Source organism: Cupressus sempervirens, chromosome 8 (assembly GCF_028749045.1).
Source record: "Cupressus sempervirens isolate cs-2001-9-10 chromosome 8, ASM2874904v1, whole genome shotgun sequence".
Lineage (NCBI taxonomy): Eukaryota > Viridiplantae > Streptophyta > Pinopsida > Cupressales > Cupressaceae > Cupressus > Cupressus sempervirens.
In genome coordinates, this window is record NC_143125.1 from 121,509,350 (window position 1) to 121,534,134 (window position 24,785).

At 34.8% G+C, this 24,785-nt stretch overlaps 1 pseudogene; it reads right to left on the reverse strand.

Annotated features, from left to right (window-relative positions):
* Nucleotides 1-101: 101 nt before the first annotated feature.
* LOC149541883 (filament-like plant protein 4) overlaps nucleotides 102-24,785 on the reverse strand; it is a 105,766-nt pseudogene continuing 81,082 nt past the window's right edge.

Consider the following 24,785-nt stretch of genomic DNA (forward strand, 5'->3'; position numbering starts at 1 on the left):
TGCTAGGTGTGATCAAGCTTCTCTTTTGTTATAGTGAAGACTCCTTCCAGATTAGCATCCTCACTCTTAAGATGTATGAGCTCCTCTTTTAACTCAATAATCTAATATTGTGTGTGTCCAAGATCCTCTTTAGTTGCAGCCAAGACTATTTCTAGATTTGCATTCTCACTCTTGAAGCACATAAGCTCCTCTTCTAACTCTCCAATTCTGCTTACTTGGGCCTTCAACTCAGATTCCAAAGATGTTTTTTCTACTTGAATGTTTTTAAGCTTCCTAATTATGTATAAATTTCCACCAGCTAGTTGAAAGTGTAGGCTATTAGTATTTTCTTCTCCTGAAAGAGCTTGATCACTTTCTTGTCTTATGAAATTATCTATACTTATCAAATTATGAAGAAAACTAGACTGCATCAGGTTGGGCAATTGGTTGCCAAAATCTATGACTTCATTTTGGAAGATTTCACTGAAACCAAGAGCAAACATTTTCCTAAATTGAGATAACAAAGATATGAGTTCAACAATTAACTCTGTAATTTTTTCTTTACACTACAAAAAGTAATCCACTAACTGAGAAAACTCCTAAATTCTAAAAACTAGTTTATCAGTATCTGATGATTTAAATTTTTGAGTCTTTTCAGGGTCTTGGGCTATAGATTGTAAGAAATTAACGATGCTGATAATAGCAGTTGCAAACTCTACATCAATAGAACTAATTCTAATCCCAGTATCAGAATGAGAAGTGAAGTTAGCTTTCATAGAAGACTAGATATGTGTCTGAGAATCTCTAGTACTTTCAACATCTATTGCCATGGCATATTTGACCTCATCTAGTATTTTGTGTAGGTCTACACCCTCAGCATGAATAGCAAGGATCATATCATGCTTTCCTTTGAGACTAACTAAGGCAGATTCATTCTAAGTTTTTCTAGCTTGCAAAACAATTAGATTTTAGTGTAAATGGTTAATTTTTTTTAACAACTTAGAGCATTCCTAATTGACAGTTTGAAGCTTTGATTCTTTTTGTGCAAGAGCTTCTTCTAAGAAAGCTCTATGTTCTTGATTAGATGAAATATCAAAACTTCCTAAAACATTCTTGTCAATTATTTCATCTAAATTTCCTGCCTAATCCAATCTGGTTGAATCCATGGAAGCCAATCTCTTCATCTCAAGGAAATCATCCATTAAATCTACCTGGGACACATCACTGAGCTTCTTAGCTTTGCCAATGACCTTTTCTATTTTGATATGATCCAGCTCTGCAATTAGTGCTAAAGCCCATGACTATGCACTAGGGTCACCATCATTCGTGTCCTCAGAAATGGAAGACAAGCTTGGTGGATTGCTTGTGCTTTCATTTCTTGATCCTTCCAAATGCAACTCAAGTGTAGGTTTTCCTTGCCTTCACTTCAAAGATTCCAATTGTTGTTTAACAGTGGAGAGTTTGGTAGTTGTTCTAGTACATAGGACTCTAGAAGCCTTAAGCTTACCATTTTACTTTGAGAGAGCATCTTTTAGCATCTTGTTCTCTTCTTCTATTGTTGGCACTTTTCCTGTATGGTATTCAGTTGCTTTCTGAGAATGTTCTTTGTGTCTATCATTTAATGTCTCTACTAAAGAACGTGGTGAACCAACACCCTTACTAAGTAACTTCCTCAATTTGTAATCCCCAGACTCCCTTTTAGCAATATCTACTTCAAGATTCATTTGAGCCAGTGTAGTAGGCCCTGGTAAACATTTTTTAAGTAGACCTCTTAGCCTCTAACACTCAGCCTCTAACTTGGTAACTTTCTTGACTATTTCTATTTGCTGCTTGCTAGCAGCCTGGGTAGATTTCTTACTAATATCCCTTCCATCAATTGTTATACCCAGTTCTTTGTTAAGCACATGAATTTTATATGTGAGGCCAACATTCTCACTTTCTAACATCTCAAGTTTAGTTTGAAGAACTTTAGCCTCAAACTCAACTTAGTTTCTGGCTTCTTGCAAATTAGATAATGCATTTAAATTTTCTTGAAGAGATGTGGATGCTATATTACTTCTTGCTTCTGTCTCATTTAGCACCTGCTCCGGTTCTACTATTCTAGAATCAAGCTCACATTTTGATTTGTCCCATTCTCTAGTTTTTTTCACCATAGTCTCATGAAGCTTCTGTTCTTGTTCCTCTCTTGAACTCCTAAGCTCCCGTGAAATTACTGGATTGAGTGTCTATGTTTTTTTAAATCAAATCATATTTGAGGGTTCATGATGAAGAAACTCTGAAATTAGTGCTCAATATTTTGATTCTATCACAACTTTTTGTTTAGCATGTTTAACAAGAGAAAATCCAAACATTATTGCATTAGGAGAGAAAGTATTTGATTTTGTAAAAAAAAAATTTACACTGTATTTATTAATAAGAGAAAATATGGGAATTTCCTCTATATAGATTCATTTGAACTAATTCAGAGGATTTTGTAACTAAAGTCTGCCCCAAGCAATTCTCAAGTGCCACAATCAAGCTTTGAGACTATCAAGAGAGGTAAAGGGCAACCTAAAAAAAAAATCTTCCGGTTGTGGTAAGGATTAGTCCAACATGGTGGATTGTTATGGAATTGATAACCTCAAAGTGTTGAAAGAAAATTCATTGGGACCAAAGTTAAGGCATGAGCATTTGTCTCCTATAAGATCTTTTCCAAGTAAGAAAACTTGTTGATTGTGTCTTTGTCTCCACCATAAGAAAATTTGAACTCCAAAACCCATTAAACATAAGAGGCCTAGACTTACATTGAATGAGAAAGACCAGGCCTAACAATATGAACTCAAAACAAAATAATGAGACAATGGCTGCATTGTGGGCTCAGTTATGAAGAAAACCTAATAAATGTTATTGTCCTTGCAAAAAGTGTGAGGGCTTAAAGAGGATAACACTCCCATGGAAGAAGATGATAATGTGTCAGGGGACATGATTGAAGAAGATGGTATTGGAGTAGGTGATCAAGAGGCTCACAATGATGGTACTAGCGAATCTCATAATAATGATGAAGATGGTCTTGATATACCTTTACTTGAGAAGGCACACGAGCCCTTATACGAAGGCTCCCAAACAACTCTACTGTTGGCTATAGTGTTGTTGGTGAACTTAAAGGTTATGAATAGTATATCCAATGTAGCAATGTCACGTATGCTAAGGTGTGTCAATTTTTTCATCTTCAATGTTAGCATACAATTACTATTCATTTTATTAACAATGCATATTTATTTTTGTAGGTTGATTAGTGAGTTTTTGTTACCACCATCAAACATTTTTCCTCATTTGTACCAAGAATTATCTAACATTATGGATCAGATTGGAATGAAGTATCAGACAATACATGCATGTCCCAATAATCACATTCTATATCACAAACAACATGACTTTGCAACAAAATGCCTTGATGGTCATGTTAGTAGATATCAGTCAGATTAAATAACAAAAAAAGTTCCTCACAAGGTTCTTCGGTACATTCCCATTATTCCAGGTCTTCAACGGTTATTCAGGTGTGCTAGCTTGGCACAATTTATGGATTACCATGCATGCAATATAAGTTAGGATGACATTATTTGAATGCTTGCTGATGGTTTTGCATTTAAAGAGATAGAAGAAACATGGTCACACTTTAAAGAAAAACCTCATAATCTGAAACTTTCATTGGCGGTGGATAGTGTCAATCCATATGGAGATATAAGATCTGTTTACTTAGTATGGCCTATTTTTGTTATTAACAATGACATTCCTCCTTGGATATCCATAAAGAGGAAGCACATAATGTTGTCAATTATTGTGCCAAGTTTTTATTTTATTTTATAGTTATCTAAATTAATTTACAAATAGTGCATGAAAATGGTTATAATAATTACATAATGTTTATGTTCATTCAATTGTTAGGTAAATACCAAGTTAAATATATGAACGTGTATATTGAACCCCTAATTGACGAGTTGTTGAAGTTATGGAATGGCATCACTATGTATGACATCTCTAGACTGATAGGACATCGACAATTTCAATTCCATGCAATACTTGTATAGACAATACATGATGCCCCTAGGCTAACTCATTTTTGTGGTATGTTATATTGTTAAGATCACATATTTTTGGTCTGTTATAGTGCTTAAGCATTACTATCAAATGCTTACATGATCTTTTAGGTCTTTAGACAAAGGGAAAATTTGCATGTCCAGTTTGTGCTTTGAAGATGAAATTTCGTCATTCGAAAAGTTTAGGAAAGTAGGTGTTTGATGAGTTTAGACACTTTCTCCACAATAATCATAGGTATCGAATTTCCAAAAAGCATCTTTTCAATGGGAAAGAAGAGACATCATCAAGGCCATGAAGAATGACACCTCTTTTATGGAAGTTGGAATACGATCAACTAAATTGTCGAGGTAATGTCTAATTTGTCGTCCGAAGTTTACAATTTGTATTTTGATATTGTCTTATATTTACTAATGTTGCAATTGATGCTCGTGAAGGTTGTCAAGGCATCAATGACCAACTTCCTAGAGGAATGAAAAGTTATCCTACTCAATTTAGTAGGTTACCATACTACAAGGATCTCCCAATCATGCATTTGTTTGATGTTATGCATATTGGAAAGAATGTAACAAAGACACTATGGAAAATGTTGGATGGAAGGCATGATAGAGAAAAAATTGCTAAAATTTGTAATGACATTCATGAATCCAATCATGCACTAAAAGTTCTCATTGAATCAAATAGGAATGGAGACTGCATAAATACAAGTGCCCTCGCTTGGTTATTAACAGAGAAACAAAGTGATGCATTAAAAGAAGTCATTAAAAAAACAAAATTTCCAATAGGATTTCCTGTAAATATAAGCACTCTTCTATCAAAGAAAGGTGATTTTGGACCAGGGTTGAAAACACATGATTGGAATACCTTCCTCAAGGTAAGTCATGTTTTCTATTTACAGTATATTTGTAAGATTGAATGTAGTACCAATTGCATTATTTAATAATATATTGAAATGATCATTTTTTAATGATTGTAGTTCATCCTACCTCTATCCCTTCCACAACAGTTTGACAATAGTATTAAATAAGTTATATATGATCTTAGAAAATACATGAGGTTAGAAGAGTGTTTTTTCTTAGATTTGTAGCTTTTTATTTGAAATCTATTGTATAATTTTATTTGAAATCTCCTTTATGTGTTTTTGCATGTTGAATCTCTTTTAGGAGAACACTACCTCGTACATCAAGTTGAGGAGATTGAATTGTGTGGACCTGTACAAGCTAGATCAATATGGATGGTTGAGAGGCACTTGAAATTTATGAAGGGCTTGGTTCGAAAAAGGGCACATCCTGAGGGTTCTATGATAGAGGGATATATGATATACTAAACCATGGTGTATATCAATGAATATCTTCCAAAGTTTGTAGTAGGTATCCATGTAGATCGCATTTCAGATCCCAACTATAATGACAAATTCAAAGGGGAGTACCTAACAGGGAAAGGTAGATTGAGGGTGAGAGGTAATTATAAGTTTTTTTTTGTAATTTAGCAATTCTTATCCATCATCAATATATATAAGTTGTTTCTAACTGGTGTAATTTTCTTCTTTATAGTTGGTCATGAGTGGGATGCACTACACTTGTATATTGCAAACAATCTTTATTGGATGACAATATGGATTGAACAGTCTCAAGAAAATGGTTGCTCATTAACATGGGATGGTGTTGCATCATTGCTTAAAGAAGCTCTTTGTAATGGAGATCCCAATGTTACACCAATGGTACTTGATCTAATATATGGTTTAAGAGATACAAAGGTATGCATAAGATTATTAATCATGAGACATAAGTTTAATATCAACTCATAGATCAATGAGAAGATTCTTGACATGTTTGAATAATTGCAGGTCAAACACCACAAAGCTATGTACTACCATGGCTATAAATTTTGCACAAAAAAGTTAGATGAAATGAAGAAAACGTGTGATTCCAAGATAAGTGTTGTCTTTGCGGTCACCAATATTTCATCTAGAATTGACATACATCCTCAATAATCTTAAAATTGATACTATGGCATTTTGGATGATATACTTGAGTGTGATTTTAATTCATTCAAAATAGTTCTATTTGTTGTCAAATGGTTTAGCTTACGACTGAATCAAAATGATCCTGATAGGATTGTTATTGAACACGATAGTCGATTTACTATAATTAATAAAAGGTCATTTGAGTCAGTGGGAGATGAGCCCTATGTTCTTCCAAGCCAATGTGAGCAAGTTTTTTACTTTGGTGTTTCACACAACTACCTCCTGGATTCATGTTCCATCCCACTGATGAAGATTTCATAACACATTATCTCATTAGAAAGGTTTTAGATGGAAATTTCATAGGAAGGGCCATTCCTAAAGTGGACCTCAATAACTGTGAGCCTCAAAAAAAAATTTACCAAACATTGGTCAAAATTTTGACCAATGCCTAATAGTTTTCTACCAAGCATTGGTCAAAATTTTGACCAATTCCCAGTAGTTTTCTACCAAGCATTGGTCAAAATTTTGACCAAGGCCCTGCAGTTTTCTACCAAGCATTGGTCAAAATTTTGACCAATGCCATGCAGTTTTCTACCAAGCATTGGTTGAAATTTTGACCAATGCTTGGCAACAAATGTGCTAGCAATTTCAAAAGTTTTTGACCAACATATTGGTCAAATTTTCAACCAATGTTTTGGTCGAATTTGGTTGATGTTTGGTCAAAATTTAGGTCAAAAATGAGCCCAAATGTACTAGTGTGTTGATTCTTAAATCAAATTCTTCTCTTCTCTACCAAGTTTTTCAAAATTTAAACTTTTCAAACTGGTCATATATGCATTATTTCTACCATTTTCACAAATATTTTCAAGATCAGATTTTGTTGGATAACTTACCACTCTAAACTAGCTTGTGTCCTTTGATTTTGTCTTTTCATCATCAAATTCTAGTTGTGCAATTTATTTCCTTCTTTGTTTCTTCTACACTGCACCATTTTGTTTAGTATCCTTTGTCTTCTCTTTGGCATTCTCCTTGGCCTTTTGTTTGGTGGTTCATGTGCTTGCCCTAGTTTTTGGTACTATTGGATTTGTTGGGCTAGGCTTAGCACTCTTCTTTACCATATTCTTTGCCACGGGTTGCGCCTTGGCCTTTTGCTTCTTAGGCTCTACTTGTACTAGTGCTTCTTATGTTTGTTCATCCCTAGCTGTAATGCCCTGCCAAGGGATCCAAAGAATTAACCTAGAGTTTTCACTAAGTTTAGTAGCATTTTTTTTTTTTCCATAGAAGTAAACATCACATATAACTTATGCACAATAACAGAAGCAATAGCAATGTTCATCTAAAATTAAGCATAACATAAATAATAGATTACATTCTTTAAGATCCCTTAACGTTGAATTACATGCATGAATCCATCTAGTACATCATCCACATGAAATAATAATGATACATCCAATATACAAATGTCCTTTCTAAATTACATTCCAGAATGCACAATCCTCCACTGTACATGTCACAGGGTATGATAGGCACAAAGAATATACATATATAGAATAAGGTACATCATCCTATTCTAATCCATGATAAATCAAAGTAGAGATAATCATATGATACGGCATCATAGAAGACATATACATCCATCATAAAGATCAAACATAATAAACTAAGTGCATGGTTCCTCCCAACCATTAATAGCATCATTAGACCATCATGGATCCTAGCCATCCCTTCATACGTAACATTCCAAATCATCAAAGAGATCATCGATACTAACATAGTAGGAATGTCACTCCCAATAAATACATCATATGTAGAAGTAATCTAACATGCAAATAAAAGCATAAGATAACATCATCTAACATATGCTAATCATCAATGAAAAAGGATACACATCCACCATCATGAAGGACGCATCAACCATGATGTCTCAATGAATCTCAAAATGATAAGAGTGAAAAATACATTACCACAAGACTGCGTGGTACCTATGTGGTCCACTCCCACCGTGCTAAGGAGATAATCTCAAGTCCCAAACAAGCTATCAAAATCACATAGCACATATCTTTATAAGTCTAGGAATCCTAAAAGTATACTAACTCAAAGGTTCCTAACACAAAATCTGACATCTAATCTCCAGAGGCACACAATGACATGTAGGAACCTACTATGCAAGCGTGAAAGTGTCATCACAATTATCACGTACAAGTTACCCTGGCAGTTAGCTAAACTCCATGGGTCCATACTGATTTCATGCGGCCACTAGTATCCTCTCATACTGACAAGGCATACTACAGAATGCAAGGTCGCAACCATGCGTCTCACTACTCCCATCCTAGCTTGTACAAGCGCTCAAGGAATGGGAGAGAATAAAACACTTATATTTTTAGGTTCATTCAGTTAGTATTAGGTGTGAATGTTATCACTTATTAATCCAACTTACAATGAGTTACCCTGGCAGCCTCTTAGGGCCTCGCCCCCCCCCATTTCAAGCCACTTCCCATCACTACATGCAGATATCCTACCCTAATGCTCATGGACTCATAACTCTCAAAATCACAAAAGATAATCCATAAAATCATCAAATCTGCATGAGCAAACATCCATAGAAAATCATGAACACAACAGCTCTCTATTGGCAACTAAAGTATCACTGATAATCAAATATCCAATGGTTCTCAATAACCAAAATATATATATCTCAATCAAACTAATCGAAGACTCCAAAAATGGTTGAGTCAAACATGTCACAACATGACATCATCAAGAATAAATCCACATCTCAATTCCATCATGGCAACTAGTAAATAATCAAGGATAATTGATCAATGACCAAAATAATGGTTAGGTCAAGAGTCTCATACACAAGAATCTCAACTATAACAATCAGTAATCACATCCAATACATAGAGCATTCCATCACAACCCATGGTTGGGTTTATAAAGATCAAGATTAAAACATCATCATGTCACCACAATCACATAACCCCCAAGCCTTTGGTAGACGTCCTATACTAGTCAACACTAGTCAACCAAAAACCCAAAACAATAGCATAAAGAATACACAATGTAAACACATGTTTTGGTTTTGCTAAGTTTTTCAAATTTGAATTTAAAAGTCTCAGTTTACATTTTTCCAAATTATATTAAGTGGAGAAATTTCACGTTTTTCCTAACCCATGTATTTGGTTGATAGATAAAAGTTTCTCCCCAAAACTATTAGACTCAATTTTCTAATTGATCTAATAATATTTTGTTTATATAACATTGTTTAAAAACTGACACTCTCAATGAATCAAAACTTCGATTATATATTCTAATAACTAATCTTAATTAAACTGAGTTTAATTAAATTAATTATTAATATCTCTTCATAATTGACAAGCTCAATATCAATATTTTAAATCATTAAAAGAGTGATCCATTAATTTAGAACTTTATAATATTCATTTATAATTAATTATATATAAATATATACTTATATACATATATATATATATATATATATATATATATATATTTATATATATATATATATATATATTTATATTTATATATATATTTATATATATATACATACATAAATATATATATTTAATAACATTTAATAATTAATGATATTGCAACAAAATCGAGATTCATATCCAAATCTCATGTGAAATAATGTTGCAAATAAAATTTTATATAATTTAAAACCAAACTCAAATCGCAATGCGATTTTAAAATCGTGCGGCCCAATGCATCCGCACCGTAGGTACACTACGGTCGCAGGTACACTGCGATCTCGCAAGCCTGCGGTGGGTGGGGTATATAATACCCGCCCAACATCATATATATTTCATTTTTTTTTAACGCAATTTTCAATAACATTTTTTATAAAAACGTTCCCATGCGATATGAAATACTATTAACATGAAACTCTATCACGATTTGACATTCGATTACTATATATGTATATATATACATATGTATGTATATATATATGCATATATATGTATATAAATATATGTGTGTGTGTGTATATATATACACGCAGAGTTTATCACCATCACAGCACATACATATATATGTATATCATGACATATACGTATATGTGTATGCAAATTCAAGAATATACACAGTTTACTTAGAAATTCTAATTTTCAGAATTTTCCTTTAAATCTTTGATCTTCAAATTTATCCAATAAATAATCTAATAGGTTTGGGTATGAATTTAAACCCTAGCCCCATTTTCTTTCAGATCTATGCACATAAATATTTTCACATAAATTCAATTGCCCATATTGAGAATGCATACAATAAAAATATGAAATTCCTCAGAAGACAGGGAATGCAAGATGCGGAAATAGCATAAGTAAAATCACAAGAATCTACCTGAATTCTGATGCTAATTCGCTCTTCCTCAGAAAACCTACAGAGCAAGCTCCCTTCTTCAGAATTCTCGAATCCTCCAATGCTCCAATTGCACTCCAAACGCTATGTCTAAGCTTCTAGGGATGCCTGAATATAAAGAGCTCTCAGGAAACCTCTAGAATGTTTCTAGAAACAGCTGGAAGGTGTCACCAACTAAGCATGGGTCTTTTCCAACCTTCAAGATGAGCCATAGGGTTGTAGACACCATGTGCTTAATTAATGCACTAACCCCCATGTTGTTGACACATGAGAAATAGAAAAGTGCGTTAACTCCCGTGCAAGCTTATAACTCCAATTTACTTTTTATATAATTTCCATTTAAATTTTTATAACTTTCATTTTAATTTTTATAACTTTTATTATTATTATTTATTTTTTACTTTATTATTATTATTAATTTTAATTTCTAATTTTCTTTTATTTAATTCATTTTCCTCAATAATTCACATTTAATTAATTACAATCAAAATATCAAATAACATGATATTTTATATTAATTTTCTCAAATAATTAATTTATTAATTAAATTCATTTATTAAGACTTAATTAATAGAAAATTCACCATAGACCTCCAAGATAAAATATGAAAACCCATCATAGAGAAAATCACTCAAAATCGATTTAAAGGGTTAAAAATCATGAAATATGTCATCCGACACATTCGGTGGGTACTCAACTCTGATACTTGTCCTAACTCACTAGGACAAATGGTTTAAGGGTTTGGGATTTGGACTTGAGAATTTATCTCCCTTCTCTTATCATTGAGATAGTATAATAGGGTACGCTCATCCTGGCAATTCAGGAAAGTTGATACCCGGTACCTGCAACCTATAGAAAAACCATGCATGTACATACAATATATATAATGCTAAGCTAAACAGACAATGGCAAGAAGTGGTGCATCGTGTAGATCCTAACTAAGCAGGTGACTACGACTCCCTTCCTTAACCACATCAGAAATGCCATACAATAATAAAACACGCACACCATACACATGCAAGTATGGGGTAAGTATCCATAATAAAACACATAAGATAATAACCATCCATCTAATCATCAATAATAACTGAAAATAGAATAATGATCATCACGTGTGCATGAAATGTAAAATCTAAATGATCTCATCATATAACCACTGAATCCATAACATAATGTCTGATAGTGTCAAAACAATGCCACTAATCCATCAACATAAAACTAGTCTATCATAGTCTGATAATCATAGCATCAATGTCCAGAAAAGATGTGAACGAGGGTAGGCACTACATCCACCCCCCCTCGGGTTAGGCTTACTCCTGGAAGCCTACAAACAAATAGGGATATAACTCCCTCAATCTAGCTACATCCTCCCAAGTAGCTGAAGAATCATCAGTAGGGTCCCATTGGACCCTTACCTGCTTGATGGTTTGACCCCTGAGGGTCAACCTGCGCTGCTCCAAAATATGAACTGGCTCCAAAGCTATCTTCCCATCCTCTACCTGCAATGCATTCCAATCAAGAACATGTACAATATCAAGAATATACTGCCTAAGCACTAAAACATGGAAAACATCATGAATGCAAGCTAGGCTAGGCTATAGAGCAAGACGGTAAGCAACTAGGCAAATCCTCTCTAAAATCTCGAATGGTCCCTCAAAATGAGGTGCTAGCTTAGAACCCTTTCCGTACCAGATCGAACTCTTTCACGGTCGCACTCTCAAGAAAACCTTATCTCCCACAGCAAACTGCTTATCAATCCTATGAGCATTGGCATACTTCTTCTGCCTATCCTGTGCCGTAGTCAAGTGCTCACAGATACGCACTACCTATTGCTCCATATCACAAAGCATCTCAAGACCCAATAGGATGCAATCCTCAAGACTATCCCAACTCAATAATGTATGACAAGGACATCCATATAATGCCTAAAATGGTGCCATACCAATAGAACTGTGATATCTGTTGTTGTACGCAAACTCCACTAGGTAGAGATAATCCTCCCAATGTGTTTGCCTATCCATCACATGCATCCATAGCATATCCTCCAAAACCTGGTTCACCCTCTCTGTGTGACCATCTATCTCTGGATGATATGTCAAACTGAAGTTTAGCTGTGCTCCAAGCTCATGCTGCAGCAATGTCCAAAATGCAAATGTGAATATAGGATCCCTGTCAGATATGATCTTTCTAAGAATACCATGTAACCTCACAATATCATGCATAAAGACATTAGCTACAAAATCTGCTATGTAGGAAGACCTAATCAATGAAAAATGTGCCACCTTAGTCAACCAATCAACGGTGACCATGATAGCATCATGACGTCGAACTGTCATAGGTAATCCTACAATAAAATCCATGGAAATGATATCCCACTTCCAAGAAGGAATGAGATTTGGTTGCAAAAGTCCAGCTGGGTGCTTGTGTTCTGCCTTGACTCTCTAACACTCAAGGCACCTAGCCACAAAATCAGCAATATCTCACTTCATCCCAAACCAAAAGAACAAACATCTCAAATCAGCATGCATCTTCTTGAGACCTGGATGTGCTGAGTAAGGTGTACGATGGGCTTCTGCCAGTATCAAGGTGTGAAGCTCATCTAAAAATGGCACATATATCCTCCCCAGATGTCATAAAAGACCATCTAATTCTTGAACATAACTTGCAAACTTTCCTTCAAAAGATCTTCTCCAATCTATCTCTCTGCACAGTTCTTGATACCAGGAATCTGTAGGAAGTGCCTAAAGAATTTGACTCCTCGAATCCACACTAAGGGTCATCGATGATACCACATGTCTCCTGAAACTCAAAGCATCTACCACCACATTCTTCTTACCTTGAATGTACTTAACCTCAAAATCATACTTGTATAGAAACTCCATCCATCGCCTCTGGCGAGCATTCAAATTAGGCTGAGTAAAAATGTACTGAAGACTACGATGATCGCTGTATAGCTCAAATCTATGCCCCAAAAAGAAATGTATCCACCTTGTCAAAGCATGAACTACTGCTGCTAATTCAAGATCATGCATGGGATAATTTAACTCATGATCCTTGAGCTTGCGTGATTCATACACAATCACCCGTCCATTCTGCATCAACACTGCCCCAATCCCTTCAAGAGAAGCATCTGTACATACCATGAAATCACCTTCTGGATCAGGTACAACTAGAATTGGTGCATTGGTCAAAAGCTCCTTGAGCTTTTGAAAAGCTTCCTCACATTTCTCTGTCCATACGAACTTCTTTCCTTTCCTTTGAAGAGAAGTGATAGGATGTGCTATCCTAGAGAAGTTCTAGACAAATCTGCGATAATAACCAGCTAAACCCATGAAACTATGAATCTCTGACACATTAGTCAGTGTAGGCCAATCTATTATCGCCTGAATCTTTGTAGGATCCACTGAAATACCATCACCTGAAATAACATGCCCTAAATACTGAATCTCCGATTTGAAGAATTTTCACTTAGCTCCATTAGCATAAAGTTGATTGTCCCTTAAACACTGAAATACCAACCACAGGTGTTCCTCATGCTCCTTTTGAGTCTTAGAATATATCAATATGTCATCAAGAAACACAAGTACAAACCTGTCAAGATATGATCGAAAAACACCATTCATCAAACTCATGAAAACCGATGGAGCATTAGTCAATCCAAAAGGTACCACTGTGAACTCATAATGCCCATAACACATTCAAAAAGTGGTCTTGTTAATATCTGCTTCCTTAATGCAAAGCTGGTGGTATCCTAACTTAAGATCAATCTTGGAGAATATTGTAGCTCCCTTGATCTGATCGAATAAGTCATCAATCCTAGGCAAAGGATACCTATTCTTAATAGTCACCTTATTCAATTGTCTATAGTCAATACAAAGGTGCAAAGAACTATCTTTCTTCTTCACAAAGAGCACTGGAGCTCCCCATGGTGATACACTAGGTCAAATTCTCCCTTTGGCCAGAAGTTCCTCTAGCCGAAGACGTAGCTCACCCAGTTCCTAAGTAGTCATGCAATAAGGAGCTTTAGAAATAGGCTCCGCTCCATGAATTAGATCAATACTAAAATCAATGTCCCTCTTAGGAGGCATGCCTGGAATCTCACTTGGAAAAACATCCGCGTACTCCTACAAAATCGGGTGATCTAAAGTCTTCCTCACAGGATCTTCCTCATCAAAATCATTTACCATAATAGAAAATATCTGACATCCCTTACGAAAAGTTCGCTTCAATTGCATAGAAGAAATCATCCACAGAGATATAGGCCTTGGTATCCCAACTATCTGCACATCATTCCCTTGGTCATCTTGGCACAAAATGATCTTCTTCCTACAATCTATACTGGCTCTATGAGATCCAAGCCACTCCATGCCTAAAACCAAATCATAGGAACCAAGGGGTATGACTCGAAGATCCACTACTGTATCAAAGCTTCCTAAACTAAGGCCACACTTATGCACTACAGAATCTGTGGAAACCTTAATGTCTGAGGCTAGTTCCACTTGCCAATCACGATCTTGCTTCACCGCATCCAGCTTACACTTAGAAACTATAGATGGTGAAATAAATGAATCGGTAGCTCCTGAATCAAACAATACTAAAAGAGATATACCTCTAATAGCACCTGTGGTCTCAACCACTGTTCCCTGATGGTTTGCCTGACGCTGATCAACTACTGCAAATACTCTATGAGCTCTACTTGCATCACCAACTGTAGGCTCTGAAACTGTAGGTCTAGGTCCTAAAAATTGAGGTGCTCGCTGAGGAAACTAAGCTGCATTATGTCCATTCTGACCACATGAAAAAAACTCTGTATTTTTGTCGAAACCTCTTCCCATAGGTGGTACATTTGATTGCTGACGACTGTTCCTGCTTACAAAAGACTTAGCTACTCTGAGCTGGCTGATTGGTATGATTTTGTCTAAGAGATATACCTCTAATAGCACCTTTGGTCTCAACCATTGTTCCCTGATGGTCTGCCTGACACTGATCAACTGCTGCAAATACTCTATGAGCTCTACCTGCATCACCAACTGTAGGCTTTGAAACTGTAGGTCTAGGTCCTGAAAATTGAGGTGCTCGCTGAGGACACTAAGCTACATAATGTCCAATCTGACCACATGAAAAAAACTCTATATTTTTGCCGAAACTTCTTCCCATAGGTGGTACATTTGATTGTTGATGACTGTTCCTACTCACAAAAGACTGGCTACTCTGAGCTGGTTGATTGGTTTGATTCTATCTATTGTGTTGAGCATTGTGGTTGTTCTTGGTGTTAGAACCTTTACCACCACCTTGAGCTTGATAATTTGAGCCCTTCTATTGTTGTGTCTATTAAGACTGCTACTGATACTATTTCCCCTTAGAGAAAGAAAACTTCTTGTTACCACTTGAATTGTAGTTGCTTTTAGATCTTGATGCTGTTGGCGCTCCTACAAAACCACCTTGACCAAGGTTGACACTTTGCTCAACAAGGATTGCTCGATGCACTGCATCCTTAAGGGTTTTTGGCTCAAATACCTTAACTCCCCCAATAATACAGTTATTCAAACCCCTAATAAAATGTTGTGTCAACTGAGCTGAATTTTCATTGAATCTTGAAAAAGGCATAAGCTCATGAAACTTACGCTCATACTCGGTCACTGACAAAGTGTACTGTCTAAGATTATGAAATTCATCAGCCCTTTGTTGTTTCCATTCCTCTGGTAGGAATCGTTCATGGAAACTCTCTAGGAATAATTCCCATGTGACACTACTCATATCGATTCCCAACTTCTTCTCCTCAATTGTCCACCAAGTGGCCCCAAAATTCTCTAAATTAGTGATCGCAAACCTTGCCTTAACATTGTTGTCAAACTCCTACATGGAAAAAATCCTGTCGAGAGAAATAAGCCACTACTCGGCCACATAACCAGAACCTTTCCCATTGAAAGGCTTAACCTTGGATCTTGAAAGATCCTTCATCTGAGTGGACACAATGGACCTCTGACGATCCTTTCGAGGACTCCTAGACCTGGCTCTATGCTCTTATTCTATCTGATGCACTTTAGGCTATTCTTGAATAGGAGGTAGACATTCTAGAATAGTCTGCATCATCTACCTCAAGCCAACCTCTTCAGACTCAGCTTGGTCCTCTCTACTGCTCTCTTCCTGCTGCCTACTAGAGTGGTCTTCCCTACTCTCTACATAAGTTGATCCCTCATGGGAAGACTCATGGACACTAATAGTTCTGCCATGACCAAGGCCTCTACCACGGCCTCTAACAGAAGACCTAGTCCCAGATACCATCCTCCAATAGTACAAGGTACTAAGTTCAGTTCTATGTCTAGGTTTAAGTAAAATTTCCAGTTTTGAAAACTAAGTGTTGAAGTATGAAAAATATACAAGTAATAGTTCAAGTTCTATTTCAATTCACCTAGTTTTCAAATTGAACAGATACACTTGATAGTTCAAAGTTCTAGTTGTTCCAAAATACCCAGAGCTCCCAATGCAGAAACTCGAGCTCTGATACCAAATGTAATGCCCCGCCAAGGAATCCAAAGAATTAACCTACATTTTTCACTAAGTTTAGTAGCATTTTTATTTTTTTTCCATAGAAGTAAACATCACATATAACTTATGCACAATAATGGAAGCAATAGCAATGTTCATCTAAAATTAAACATAACATAAATAATAGATTACATTCTTTAAGATCCCTTAACGTTGAATTAAATGCATGAATCCATCTAGTACATCATCCACATGAAATAATAATGATACATCCAATATACAAATGTCCTTTCTGAATTACATTCTAGAATGCACAATCCTCCACTGTACATGTCATAGGGTATGATAGGCACAAAGAATATACATATATAGAATAAGGTACATCATCCTATTCTAATCCATGATACATTAAAGTAGAGATAATCACATGATACAGCATCATAGAAGACATATACATCCATCATAAAGATCAAACATAATAAACTAAGTGCACGGTTCCTCCCAACCATTAATAGCATCATTAGACCATCGTGGATCCTAGCCATCCCTCCATGTGTAACATTCCAAATCACCGAAGAGATCATCAGTACTAACATAGTAGGAATGTCACTCCTAATAAATACAACATCATATGTAGAAGTAATCTAACATGCAAATAAAAGCATAAGATAACATCATCTAACATATGCTAATCATCAATGAAAAAGGATACACATCCACCATCATGAACAACGCATCAACCACGATGTCTCAATGAATCTCAAAATGATAAGAGTGGAAAATACACTACCACCCGACCGCGTGGTACCTAAGTGGTCCACTTCCACCATGCTAAGGAGATAATCTCAAGTGCCAAACAAGCTATCAAAATCACATAGCACATATCTCTATAAGTCTAGGAATCCTAAAAGTATACTAACTCAAAGGTTCCTAACACAAAATCTGACATCTAATCTTCAGAGGCACACAATGACATGTAGGAACCTACTATGCAAGCGCGAAAGTGTCATCACAATTATCACGTACAAGTTACCCTGGCAGTTAGCTAAACTCCACGGGTCCATACTAATTTCATGCGGCCACTAGTATCCTCTCATACTGACAAGGCATACTACAGAATGCAAGGTCGCAACCATGCGTCTCACTACTCCCATCTTAGCTTGTACAAGCGCTCAAGGAATGGGAGAGAATAAAACACTTATATTTTTAGGTTCATTAAGTTAGTATTAGGTGTGAATGTTATCACTTATTAATCCAACTTACAATGAGTTACCCTGGCAGCCTCTTAGGGCCTCGGCCCCCCCATTTCAAGCCACTTCCCATCACTACATGCAGATATCCTACCCTAATGCTCATGGACTTATAAATCTCAAAATCACAAAAGATAATCCATAAAATCATCAAATATGCATAAAAGCATCAAATCTCCATGAGCAAACATCCATAGAAAATCATGAACACAACAGCTCTCTATTGGCAACTGAAGTATCACTAATAATCAAATATCCAATGGTTCTCAATAACCAAAATATATATATCTCAATCAAACTGATCGAAGACTCCAAAAATGGTTGAGTCAAACATGTGACAACATGAAATCATCAAGAATAAATCCACATCTCAGTCCCATCATGGCAACTAGTAAATAATCAAGGATAACTGATCGATGACCAAAATAATGGTTAGGTCAAGAGTCTCATACACAAGAATCTCAACTATAACAATCAGTAATCACATCCAATACATAGAGCATTCCATCACAAACCATGGTTGGGTTTATAAAGATTGAGATTAAAACATCATCATGTCACCACAATCACATAACCCCCAAGCCTCTGGTAGACGTCCTATACTGGTCAAAACTAGTCAACCCAAAACCCAAAACAATAGCATAAAGAATACACAATGTAAACACATGTTTTGGTTTTGCTAAGTTTTTCAAATTTGAATTTAAAAGTCTCAGTTTACGTTTTTCCAAATTATATTAAGTGGAGAAATTTCACGTTTTTCCTAACCCATGTATTTGGTTGATAGATAAAAGTTTCTCCCCAAAACTATTAGACTCAATTTTCTAATTGATCTAATAATATTTTGTTTATATAACATTGTTTAAAAATTGACACTCTCAATGAATCAAAACTTCGATTATATATTCTAATAACTAATCTTAATTAAATTGAGTTTAATTAAATTAATTATTAATATCTCTTCATAATTGACAAGCTCAATATCAATATTTTAAATCATTAAAAGAGTGATCCATTAGTTTAGAACTTTATAATATTCATTTATAATTAATTATATATACATATATACTTATATACATACATATATATATAATAACATTTAATAATTAATGATATTGCAACAAAATCGAGATTCATATCCAAATCTCATATGAAATAACGTTGCAAATAAAATTTTATATAATTTAAAACCAAACTCAAATCGCAATGCAATTTTAAAATTGCGTAGCCCAATGCATTCGCACCGTAGGTACACTGCGGTCACAGGTACCCTACGATCTCGCAAGCCTGCAATGGGTGGGGTATATAATACCCGCCCAACATCATATATATTTCATTTTTTTAAAAGCAATTTTCAATAACATTTTTTATAAAAACATTCCCATGCGATATGAAATACTATTAACATGAAACTCTATCGCAATTTGACATTCGATTACTATATGTGTATATATATACATATGTATGTATATATATAAATGGGTATGTGTGTGTGTGTGTGTGTGTGTGTGTGTGTGTGTGTGTATTCACGCAAATTTTATCACCATCACAGCACATACATATATATATGTAGATAATGATATATACGTATATGTGTATGCAGATTCAAGAATATACACAATTTACTTAGAAATTCTAATTTTTAGAATTTTCCTTTAAATATTTGATCTTCAAATTTATCCAATAAATAATCTAATAGGTTTGGCTATGAATTTAAACCCTAGCCCCGTTTTCTTTCAAATCTATGTACATAAAGATTTCCACATAAATTCAATTCCCCATATTGAGAATGCATATAATAAAAATATGAAATTCCTCAGAAGACATATGGAAGACACGAAGAAGACAGGGAATGCAAGATGCGGAAATAGCATAAGTAAAATCACAAGAATCTACCCGGATTCTGATGCTAATTCGCTCTTCCTCAGAAAACCTGCAGAGCAAGCTCCCTTCTTCAAAATTCTCGAATCCTCCAATGCTCCAATTGCACTCCAAATGCTATGTCTAAGCTTCTAGGGATGCCTGAATATAAAGAGCTCTCAAGAAACCTCTAGAATGTTTCTAGAAACAGCTGGAAGGTGTCACCAACTAAGCATGGGTCTTTTACAACCTTCAAGATGAGCCATAGGGTTGTAGACACCATGTGCTTAATTAATGCACTAAACCCTGTGTTGTTGACACATGATAAATAGAAAAGTGTGTTAACTTCCATGCAAGCTTATAACTCCAATTTACTTTTTATATAATTTTCATTTAAATTTTTATAACTTTCATTTTAATTTTTATAACTTTTATTATTATTATTTATTTATTACTTTATTATTATTATTAATTTTAATTTCTAATTTATTTTTATTTAATTCATTTTCCTCAATAATTCACAATTAATTAATTACAATCAAAATATCAAATAACATGATATTTTATATTAATTTTCTCAAATAATTAATTTATTAATTAAATCCATTTATTAAGACTTAATTAATAGAAAAATCACCATAGACCTCCAAGATAAAATATGAAAACCCATCATAGAGCAAATCACTCAAAATTAGTCTAAAGGGTTAAAAATCACAAAATATGTTATCCGACACATTCAGTGGGTACTCAACTCTTATACTTGTCCTAACTCACTAGGACAAATGGTTTAAGGGTTTGGGATTTGGACTTGAGAATTTATCTCCCTTCTCTTATCATTGAGATAGTATAATAGGGTACGCTCGTCCTGGCAATTCATGGAAGTCGATACTCGATACCTGCAAGTTGAAGAAAAACCATGCATGTACATACAATATATATAATGCTAAGCTAAACAGACAATGGCAAGAAGTGGGGCATCGTGTAGATCCCAACTAAGTAGGTGACTATGACTCCCTTCCTTAACCACATCAAAAATGCCATACAATAAGAAAACACGCACACCATACACATGCAAGTATGGGGTAAGTATCCATAACAAAACACATAAGATAATAACCATCCATCTAATCATCAATAATAACTGAAAACAGTATAATGATCATCATGTCTGCATGAAATGTAAAATCTAAATGATCTCATCATATAACCACTGAATCCATAACATAATGTCTGATAGTTTCAAAACAATACGACTAATCCATCAACATAAAACTAGTCTATCACAATCTGATAATAATAGCATCAATGTCTAGAAAAGATGTCAACGAGGGTAGGCACTACACCGGCACCTTCTACCTCTTCTTCATCCTTATCTTCTCCCAATCCTCAAGTTAATGCAAGAGATTTTTGAACTTGATCTTGTACTTCTTCTTCTTCATCTTCATCATCATCTTCTTCTTCACATGTACCTTCACCAAATTTGGCTTTTAATTTTTTCACCAGTTTGTCTTTCTTCTTCAATGTGGAAGCTATCTTCAATACCATTTCTACTTTGGACTTTATGACATCATAATTTCCAAAGATTTTGGCTATTTTGTCAAATTCTTTAGCAAGAAGTGCAGTGATAGCAGTTGATGCTTCATCAACATTAATCTCATATCCTAAGGGTCTTATCCATCTTAACCTAGGTATGGTAGCTTGTACATATGTATAATCAATATCAACAAGAAAGCATATGTCATTGTAATACTATTCAACCAGTGAAATAGGTTTTCTCATCTTTTTTTTCATAGACTTCTTGAATTTTTCAAAATAACTTGTCATAATAGTTTCAAAGTTTTCGCCCATTTGCTCAATGTATTCATCGATTTGCACCATTACTAATTTTTTTGTCTTCCAACTCACCTTGCCAAAATATGGAAATGTGTTCTGAACATAGAAAAATATGCAAACAAGTATTGATCCAAACTTGCACTATGCACTCTTGGTTTTTCTAACTGCTCCAAAATTTTCCATTAGCTGTTGTAATTGAAGCTCAGCAAGATCATAGGTATGGTCCTTCTTTAAAATTGTATAGCCCACATCAACTACAATATAGGGTACATTGTTTAACCTACTTGATTGATAAAACTTATGAGAAATTACCCTTATGGAATAGTCAAGTAATGGATTTGAGATGGTATCAATTGTCATTCCAAGTTTGTTCCACTTTGCTCTTGTGTTCCTCTTTATAACCTCCTTTGAATCACTTTGTAGAGTCTTTGATCAATCTAGGGTTGGGTATCCAGTTACCTTATGAACTATTCTTTTTGAAATTTTGATAGGACAATCTTCCAACCATGAACATCCATCATGTATTCTACTCAAGACTTTCCTGATCCATTCTATTTTGAACACCGTAAGAATGTCTAGGACATGGGTCAAACCCTTCCTTTCAACAGTCTTAAATTCTTCTTTTAGAATCTCATTTTTACACAACTTGTCAATTTATTTCCATATCACTATTTCCTCCTATCTTGCAATTGTAGCATTTTCTAACATCTTGGACCATTATGACCTTAGGGGGAATCATGGAAAGTGTGCCTAATGAGTCTTTTTTATAAGCAAAATCTAGGATTGCTCTAAAATCTAGTTGCTTAACTTTATTGCTAACTAATTGAACATTTAAAACTTCTTGACCCTCTACATTCCTTGAGCTAGATGCCATTTGACAAACTAAGGTTTTTACAAATTTCACACTATGTGACTCAGCTTATGAAGAATACCTTGGAAATTTGATGAACTGATGTTGGATCATCACTATAATCTTTGCAAATGCTTTGAATCTAGTTTATGAGTCATCTTCTTCTCTCCTTGTATTCACTCAAATTTGAAATGACAAAAAATGAGTAAGAATGGACCTTGTACCATTCAAAGTTCTACATTTAATGTTTAATGCTTGTACAGTTGTAAACTTGGCATCTATTGACATGACCATCTCTTGGTAGCTACTGAACATTTGCATCCACTAACTTAGTTTCATAGCTCAGCACTAACTAGTGTTCCACTTGGCATACATAGAGAACTTTTCATGCTTGGAAATAACATAAAAACTTGAAGATTTAACCTTGACCTTTATACAACTTCTTGCATCTTTATTCATTCTTATCCATACTTTTCAGTACTAACTTTTTTTGGAACTAATGCATAATATAATACTTTAAGTATCAGTCCCACATACCTCTTGTTTGCTTAGTTTGATGAAGTGTGACAACTTGACCCATTGGATGAAGTGATCCCTTCTCCATTTGATGTACTACAATTGTCTTTCTTCTTCCATGTCTTATTCATCTCATTCTTGATGTGTTCAACATCTACCTTGCATTTTCCTTTGTCAAACTCACAAGTTGGTGCCTTTGATCTAGTTGGATAATGTTTACTGATGTGACCAGTCTTTAAATAGCTAAAGCATATACTTTGACTCAACCACCTTTTTTAGTTACCTCTAAAATGTGTCCTAATACAATTTTTAGGGATATGTCCATACTCTTGATAGTAGTGACAGCTATATCTTGAATTGTAATCCCAATTATAAGAATATCCATGACTTCTTACCTTTATTGGCTTGCTTGATGTTCATGTGGACTTGGATCTGCATTCAAAATATTTATGCCCATACTTTTGATAGTTGTAGCAATATCCTTCAAATTTTGGTGCATGCATGGTTCTGGTTCTACATTCATGTGCTTGATGACCTTGTTTGTTGCACTTATGAAAATAAGCCATATTTGTATTTCTACTCCTATACACATTAGCAATATGTCCCTTCTTACCACAAAAGTGATAAGTAGGTTTTGAATTCTTACCTTTGTTATTTCTTTCTTTAGCAACTTTGGATTATTCTCCTTCTTTAGTGCTTGTGTAGCCCAATCTTGCTACATCATTATTGGATCTACAGCATTTTAGTAATTACTCAAAATACTTAGTACTTTCTTTTGGCTTTTTGAAATTTTCAGCAATCTCTCTTTCTCTTTTCAAGTCATTCTGCAATTGTTCATTCTACAACTTTGATGTGGTTATCTCAATGTCTTTGACATTCAAATCATGATGAGAATTCACCATTTGGCTTAAGGTATCCAATTGCATGTTTGAGATCATGGTTAGCTCTGTTGACTTCTTTTCTAGTTTGTTGTTCAAGATTATTTTGTCTTCTTCAATCATGTCCTTGTCTTCTATAGCTTTCTTCTTTTGTACAATCACCTCACATAGCAATATAGGTTGTGATTCTTGGTCCAACTTGAGATTTGATTTCCTCAACTTGTACTCTATTATTTTCCATCAAATCTATAATTGTTGTCCTAAATTGACTATAGTTAGCATCTATAAATAGCTTTGTGGTATCAATCTGTTTGTAATGTGTGTCATTATCTGCTATGGCAATTTCTTTCCTTCTCTTCAAGGAACTTTTCAAGGCATCTCTAGCTTTGTTCAGTTGATGTAGTATGAGATGTATTTCAATCTCCTAGTTTTCAATAGTCTTTCCCAGTTTCTAGACTTCCATCTCAAGATCTTTCCTCTAAGCTATAAAGCTTCTCCTCCTAAGAACTCAGCTCTGATACGAATTATTGGAATTACAAATGGGAAACATATACTTTTGAGAAGGGGGGGTGAATTAGAAGTTCAAACTTTAGCTATTAAAAAATTCACTATTCATCAAATGCATGTAATATATGAACAGAATATAACATGAAAAGTAAATGCATCTAAAATATGTAAGTAATTGAACACACACACTTAACACCAAA